The 8588-nt window shown below is 42.7% G+C and overlaps 1 pseudogene; it reads right to left on the reverse strand.

Annotated features, from left to right (window-relative positions):
* Nucleotides 1–4305: 4305 nt before the first annotated feature.
* LOC128055675 (hsc70-interacting protein-like) lies at nucleotides 4306–8375 on the reverse strand (annotated as a pseudogene).
* Nucleotides 8376–8588: the final 213 nt, after the last annotated feature.

Raw genomic sequence — 8588 nt, forward strand, 5'->3', positions numbered from 1 at the left:
AGAGAAAATAACACTAAATTTAGAGGAAGGAAAACTGAGTTTGAATGTAAACAGAGGCACTAAGGTATTATATAAGAAAATATCATAAATGGTGCATGGTACATAATAAATAGGTTCACCCTTACATGTAAATACAAAACAGAAAATACCTTAAATCTATTTTCACTCACTTTTGAAGTAGAGATAGAGGAAGAAAGACTAGGAGACTGTGGAGGTGATGATAGGAACAGGAAGAAAGAGAGGAGAACCTAGGAGAATGTATGTCCAAAATGAGCCTTTTAGGTAAGAGCCCAATCACCTTCTTTGTCACTCTTTCACCTCCAGTCCTCCTCTAATATTGTCTCCAGTCCAGACACAAACACAAATGGAACATGAATCTCTGTCTTCATCTAAAAATGACTCACAGCAAGATTGAATTCTGATCTGTATTCCAGATGAAGGAGAGGTCTATGGTGTCAAGTCCAGTGTTTGTTATTGACACTTTGCCATTTGATGGAGTCTGAGCACTCAGGAGGAAGAGTGAAGAGGACTGAGTGGGGAAACTGAGGACTCCAGATGAAAAGAGTAACTTTGCTGACTTTTCCCTGGGTACGACCAGTCCTAAATTAATCCCAGGCTTCAAATGCAGTGAGGGATGAGGAGCATTTTCTGTAAGTTTTTAATGCCAGCAAGTACTTGAGACCCTTTTTGGGGTATTTAAAAAGGTTATGAAAATCACACTTACCTTTATTTGTCAGATATCTACTAGGTCATAATGAAGGAGTTTAAATGTATAAAAAAAGATTACAGGCTTGTATCTGATTCCAAAGTTCAAGCTATTGTGGACTCCTCTCTCCTCTGTTCAGCCTCCATCCTTGCTTTCAGGATGCCAGGTTAAAGACTTGAGCTATACACTAGTCATGGGACAGAGGAACAGACTATCAACAGTGTCAGGCATGGCAGTCAATGCCTTTGGCGATGTAGTTGATGAGTTCTTGTGGACCTCAGCTTGTTCAGCACATGTGAGATCTTACTATTAATAAACTGGTTAACTGAGAGGTACTAGTTGCCCACAGACAGACTGCCAATTTTTGAAGGGTAATACAATTAAGAAAACAATTCATTTTTTCTTTGACAACAGCCTTCAAGGATTATGCAATTAGTACTTCTGTCTCATCATCATAAATAGAAATTCTCATGATACCAGCAAATTTTGGATGCAGTGACTCATGGAGAGCTAATATAAGAGAATGCCAGCCAGCCAGTATTTACTCTCTGAGGGTAACTAACCATTGTGGAGGTTCAACTGGTGGCAAAGGATGTGATGATTCTAGAGGAAATGGGAAGGGGAAGTGACATTTCTTTTAAAGTACACTATTGACCATCATTGAAATGGCACCCACTTGAACTGATTTACAAAATCACATCACTGACTTCAGAATGTGCTTCTGGGCACTGTGATGAATTATATATAAAAAAGACCTGTGCCCTTTAAGGGGGAGTAGGAAATGGCAACCTACTCCAGTATTCCTGCCTGGAGAATTCCATGGAGAGAGGAGCCTGATGGGCTGCTGTCCATGGGGTCGCACAGATTCGTAGATGACTGAAGCGACTTAGCATGCATGTATGCATTGGAGAAGGAAAAGGCAACCCACTCCAGTGTTCTTGCCTGGAGAATCCCAGGGATAGAGGAGCCTGGTGGGCTGCCGTCTCTGGGGTCACACAGGGTCGGACACCACTGAAGCGACTTAGCCGCAGCAGCAGCCGCCCTTCAATGAGCGAACAGTGCCCTTGAAGGAGCATCGTTTGGTTGTGCTGCAAATAGAGATTTAAAAGTCTGGTTTTGAACCCATGCTAGTGTTGGTTCATTGAAAGAAGAATTCAAGTTTCCATTGGAGAATTCCACAACCATTTAATAGAGTAATGGGAGCAAAACGCTATATTAGGTGATGCAGAGGAAGAGAGATAAGGATGAAGGTTGATGCCTCATAAGCCATAGGGTCCCGTTTGTAGGAATTCTCTTCACCTGGTTCATTGGGGCTCTCAGTAGACCCCACAGCATGATAGACCATTGTGCACAAGTGTGACATTGTGAAATACTGACTTTTCCTCTGTCCTGGTTCACGTTCCTTTCCAAGGAAGACTCAGTCAGGAGTAGTTTACCTGTGAAGTGATCCCCGGGAGCACAGCTGAGGAACTGGAGAAGGTGAGATGGAATGGAGAAAAACCAGTAAAGTGTGTTGACGAGCACATTGTACTCTGGGTCACTGGGATTCTCTGAGGTACTTTGTAGGACACATGTCAGATGTCCTACTGGAGGATAGGGAGTTGAGACATTTACTAACTTCCAGCCCCCATCAGTTGGGGATTGGCCCTGGGGTCATAAATTCCTCAGAATTTTCTAGTGCTGACAAGGCTGAACAGGCTTGAGAGGCTGAAAGGAAATCAGGAGCTCCAGGTGGGAGCTGTCAGCAGGTTGGAAACATTTTGCCCTGAAATTCACCTCAGACTAGGGAAGTGCTGTTGATTTATTACAACAGTTGCATGTATTCCCCACAGAAGTTTTGGAGAACAGAAGATAAAATTCCATAATCTCACTTCTCAGAGATGACCACTGTCATCATCCTGGTGTATTTCCTACCTCAGATTGGATTTTTCATTGTCTGCGTGTACTCTACGTATGTATATGGGAGGGGTTGCTTTGTTTTGTTTGAAATTTTACTTTGTAGGAATGTTACAGATATTATTCTGGGTGTTCTGGAGGAAGAGAGGAAATCAGGGAGCCCCAGAAGCTTAGTCTGGGCTGCTAAATGGTATACCATAGACTGGGTGGTTTATAAACAACAACAAGTTATTTATCACAGTTCTGGAACCTTGAGGTCCAAGATCAGGTTTCAGAACAGTTGGATTCTGGTGAGCTTCCTGTCCTGGGTTGCAGACTACCAATTTGTATTTTCACATGACAGAGAGCAGAGCGTTCTTTTGGGTAGGGCCTTTCATAAGGAAACACTAATCCCACTCATGAGGGCTCCATCCTTATCACCTAATTGCCCCCTCCTCCTAAACCATCTCATTAGGGGTTAGGATTTAACATGTGAATTTTGAGGGAGTAAAAATATTCAGTTGTTAGAACCCTGACAGTAGCAAGAAAGAAGAAAGAGATTCAACCAAAGATTGAAGGGTTGCTAGAAAAGTAACTCCTTGGCACCCTAGAAATTCAGGACCTTAGGCTCAGGGATGCTAAGGCACAGAAGAAACAGATTTGTCCTTTGGAGGGCCGCAAGCAAGCTGGGGTAGTGACATCTGGGGACAGAGCTGCTGGCCAATGCAAACAGACAATGATTACAGATAACCTAAGGGAGCTCCCTGCTGTTTGGTTTGCATAGTGTTCTGGACTTTTCCAAAACCATAAGGTTGGGGGACTGGGAAGAAATGACTGATGTGAATTATCCCATCAGTCCTATGGATGTGGGCTCACAGTTAGCTTTAGTTTGATTAAAAAAGAAATAAAACAAATCAAAGATTTAAATTCCAGATTTCTATTGATTTCCAGAAGATCACTCTCCTGTGGCCTCCTTGACTTCTGGTTCTTGAGTTAAATCTCCTGTTTCTGATGCTGGTTCGGTTCAGTTCAGTTCAGTTCAGTTCAGTTGCTCAGTCATGTCCCACTTTTTGTGACCGCATGGACTGCAGCATGCCAGGTCTCCCTGTCTATTGCCAACTCCCGGAGTTTACTCAAACTCATGAGCATCGAGTTGGTGATGCCATCCAACCATCTTGTCCTCTGTTGTCCCCTTCTCCTCCTGCCTTCAATCTTTCCCAACATCAGGGTCTTTTCCAATGAGCTGGTTCTTTGCATCACATGGCCAAAGTATTGGAGTTTCAGGTTCAGCATCATATTCAGGATTGATTTCCTTTAGGATGTACTGGTTGGATCTCCTTGCAGTCCAAGGGACTCTCAAGAGTCTCCTCCAACACCACAGTTCAAAAGCATCAATTCTTCGGCGCTCAGCTTTCTTTATAGTCCAACTCTCACATCCATACGTGACTACTGGAAAAACCATAGCTTTGATTTTTTTTTAAGGTTTAAAAATTGCTTAAAGTTTTTAATTTCTAGTAGGAAAACATTATCTGAATGAATACCCTAATGGCAAACCACTGTAAAATGTTTTCAGCTGTGTTTGGGGCAAAGGTGTAGGGATTATCTTCAAAGCACCCCAGCTTTCTTCACGAGAAGGTCAGAGGTACACTGGTTTGTATTATTACAACATCCATGAGGTGATCTAAGTTGCTTTTCCTCCAGCAGGGCTTTATGTCAGAAAGGCATTATGCTTGACCTCCAAATTTGGCTGACAACCTACTGATGAGATTTATAACCTTTGGGTTGCTCTGATATTTTGACATATTTGCTGGGTTCTGGGCCACATCCTGGAAGACCACCATAACTTCTGGATCCTGCATGGCTGCAAGGATCTCTGGATCACTAAGAATTTCATTGAGCCCAGGTATTCCTGCCATTCCAGGCATTCCCCCTCCCATTCCAGGCATTCCTCCAGGAAAATTACCAGGCATTCCCCCAGGAAAGCTGCCTGGAAAAGAGCCATACTGAGATCCTGATTGTCTTCTGGCTTCTTCCGCCCTCTGGGCTCTCTCATGTTCTTCCTGAGCCTTCTTAACCCTTTCTATTCTTTCTTTGATCTCACGCTCCTCATGTTTTTGCTCATACTTTCTCCGATGTTCAGCAATTTTCTGGGCCCTTGGTTGAACTTCCTTTAGCATTGCACTAGCATCTTCATCATAATCCAGCTTCCAGGCAAGGGCAAGATCATGGGCAACTTCTTCCCAATGGCCCAGAAATCTGTGTGCTTTCCCTTACCACTTGTGTGGCTGAGCTGAATCAGGATTTATTTCAATAGCTCACTGTCACAGTCTCAGATGGCAGCATTTGGCTTCTGTAATTTGAGGAAGACACTGGCTCTCTTGGCATACAGAATAGCCAAACGAGGCTTTAGCTTGATGGCATCTGTGAACAAGTCAATGGCTTTCTGGAGTTCACCATCATTTAGGGCGTCAAAGGCAGCCACTTTTTTATCATTTGCCTGATCCACCATCTCCTCAGTTATCTTTACATTTCCATCTCCCGTTTCTTGAGGTGCATCAGTGTCTGGTTCAATCACACCTTTGTTGTCAATTTCTAGATCACTTTCCTCACTCGATGGTTCATCTGTCTTTGTGTTTTCCTCTGCCTTCTTACTATCTGTTTTTCCTTCCTTGATATTTTCTTCTGATTTAGTTTTATAAGCAGCAGGTGGTATTTTACCCCCCATGCTCTCCACCCACTCCCTCAGGAAGTGCATTTCCTTGGTGTGCAGAATGCTCGGGTCCTAGATGGACCTTTGTTGCTGGTTGCTGCTGCTGCTAAGTCGCTTCAGTCATGTCTGACTCTGTGCGACCCCATAGATGGCAGCCCACTCAGCTCCCCCGTCCCTGGGATTCTCAAGGCAAGAACACTGGAGTGGGTTACATCAGCCCAAATATGCCATTTTTCTACTCTACCATTTTCCACACACAAAAAATTGACTTGTTCTGAATACGTCCTCTGGTTAATTTTACTAAAGACTGGGGTCCCAGGGAGAGATCACATTACCCTTGATAGCTTCATGCTATCTTTTCTTTTCCTGTGTCTCTCAAAGAGATTGAGAGCAGAACAAGAAAACATTTCTCTTACAGCAAGAATGGGCTCCACTGGTTCTCTAGGCTGGAGCTTACTCTGATTACTTGTTAAGTATATTCTCTGTTTTTGATCGTTCTAAGAAGAAAAACAAATTTCTTTGTTTTTCATTTCATTAAAAGCTGCTAATGACCTTGTGGAACTCCATCATGCTCTTGGAGCCTGATTGTTGTTCAGTCACTAAGAAGCCTCTTTTGCGACCTCATGGACTGCAGCATTTTATAGCCATACATTCTCTAAAATTCCCTTGAGGAAATAGTTCTTCTAGATATAGACAGTGCTCTTCCTAAAAGGTATTCTATTGAATAAAGATATATATTTCATATAAAACAGCCTCTGCAAGAATTCCCAAGCTGAGTGGTTGAGAGCATTAGGGTTGAGACACCAAAGCCAATTTCATTCTTCTCTTAGGAACTCTGGATGATGTTCTCTAGCTTCCCACGTAGTAAGGATGTGACTATGTGATGACTCTGAGCCCATGAACCGTGAGCAAAAATGACAGATGTCACTTCCAGGCTGAATGATGTCCATGCTGGCATGCAGCTCTCCAGCTCTCTCTCTGTCGTGGCAGCTGCAGCAACAATGTGGTCAGATGGCAGAGCTGCAAAATGGGAGCAACCAGGACCACGGGGTCACCCCCTGGAGCAATTGCCCTGGAGAAGGTTTTACTGACTTAGACTTTGAGGTCTATTTGGGAAAGAAACTATTGTTATGTTCGGCCACTAAGATTTGGAGGTTGTTTGGTAACTATCACATATCCTAAATTAATGCTTAAGCAGTGATCTAGTTAATGTGACCAAATCTGGTATCAGACTTGCTAGGTTCCATTCCATGCCCTACCACATTCTAACTGTTTGACCTTAAAGAAAATACTCAATCTTATTAAACTTCAGTTTCTTCATATTTATAATAATACCTTACTGTACAGGGTGACAACCAGTAAGAAGAACTTAGAATACTGTCTGGCACAAAAGAAATCTTCAAAAAGCAATCGTTTTTTGATGACAAGTATGGTGCCTGAAGATATTTAAAAGCCAAAACAAAATTATTAATATAAGCATATAAGTACTCCCAGGCAATTTCATTGCTGTGCTCTTTGTGTATAGTCAGAATCAATTATTCATCTAAAGTAATAGCATTGGGAAAATTATTCCTTGAGTCAATATATGTTTATTTACTGAGGGAAGTAATCAAATGTACAAACCTAGCTTCTCACATTTGTTGCTATGAATTTGTGGGTAGCACTGTTTAATAAATATTTTAATCTTTTGCAGACATGGTTATGTCTCTTTACTATTCCCACAATAGCCTCCTTTTTTCCTCCCTAAATCGGATTTGTTTTTCCTCCAACTCACCTTTCTGTAAACAGGGGCCTGTCTTGCCTCTTTCATGTGAGCGCACACAGCGGCGCGTCCTTGATTCTGTCCACCGCCCTTCGTGCTTGCTGTCAGGGTGATGGGGAGGTGAGGGATGAAACAAATGCTTCTGTAGTTTAATGCCTAGGTGACTGGCAGTTTGGCGGGGACCTTAGTAAAGTGAAGGAGACTCATTGTCTCCTAGAGTTGTGGGATTTCAAGCCGGTCAACGTGGGGCAGTTTTGTAAGTTTGTGGAATCCCCAGGATGTTAAGGTGAAAACATCCTGTGGCCTTTGAGAAATGGCAGAAGGATTAGGGGCCAATTAAGAGAACAGAGAGGAGTTCTATCATAAGAGGACATTGCTCTGAAAGCCAAGGGTGGAGCGTTCCATGGAGAGTGTCTGGTACATAGACACTAAATAATTAATTATTAGAATGAGGTGACGGAAGGGCATGCAGCTGTGCTAAATGGCACGGGCTATTTAAGAACGCAATTGAATCAATTTCACTCCTGGCTCTGTTACACCCTTTTGTATTCATTTTTCATTTTACATCTTGTTTTGTTTGAAGTTTTTCTAGTATTTGGTTCTAATTTATTTCACTTTGCTGCCTTAATTCATTTTGAAGCAAAGGAAGATACTTAGAAATAAAAGCATTTTTTTTCCTTAAGCAATCTAAATTAGCGTGATTTGAAACAAATCAAGAAAATATTTGATTCAACCTCACCAGGAGATTTCTACCCAAAAGAACATTATTATAAAAGTGAATAAGCACGTTGTCTTAAGGACTGCACCCCAGATGCATCTGGAGAGCGGTCATCATTATAAAAGAGATTACATTGAAAAAATAGCTCCACGTAATTTCTACTTCAGTGAGGGATATGATACAGTTACATAAGGGTCTGTATTTAAATCCATGTTGAGATGAGTGTGGCTAACAAGTGATAGTATTGGTGACTGTTATAAATACATAGTTATAAATCTCCATACAGAGCATTTCTAGGGGAATTAAGACACAGTTGCTTATCAAGACCTTGGCAATTTCCCTTCCTATTGAGACATATTAAAGCAGCTAGGATTTTGGTTTTGGTGGCTGCCAGTCTGTAATCTTTCCTAACTCTTCACTCAACAAGCTGCTGCTCCTGCCTTTCCTTTGACTTAACATCAAGGACCTACCTTACCACCAGCCAAGGCTGTGGGCTCAGCCGTTTCCACCTGCTGGGGCCAACAAGCGGCAGCTCTGGTGGGGATGCAGGGATGTGGCCAAAGGGTAGAGTCCATGCAGGTCCACTGCTGAACACCACTACCATCTACCTCCAACTTGGGGCACCAGAGGCATTTTGCTGCCAGAGGCCAATTTCTCTTTCCGAAGGTTTTCTGCTCAGTTGGCAGCAAGACCCAAAAGCAAAGTGATAGTGATAGTGGGCATGGGATTGGGGAGGAGGGAATGGGACATTCTGGTGGGTCTTAGTTGCACCCCCAGGACCTCTAAGCATGAGGCTATTCTCATTGACATGGCTATT

This window comes from Budorcas taxicolor, chromosome 11, assembly GCF_023091745.1.
Source record: "Budorcas taxicolor isolate Tak-1 chromosome 11, Takin1.1, whole genome shotgun sequence".
Lineage (NCBI taxonomy): Eukaryota > Metazoa > Chordata > Mammalia > Artiodactyla > Bovidae > Budorcas > Budorcas taxicolor.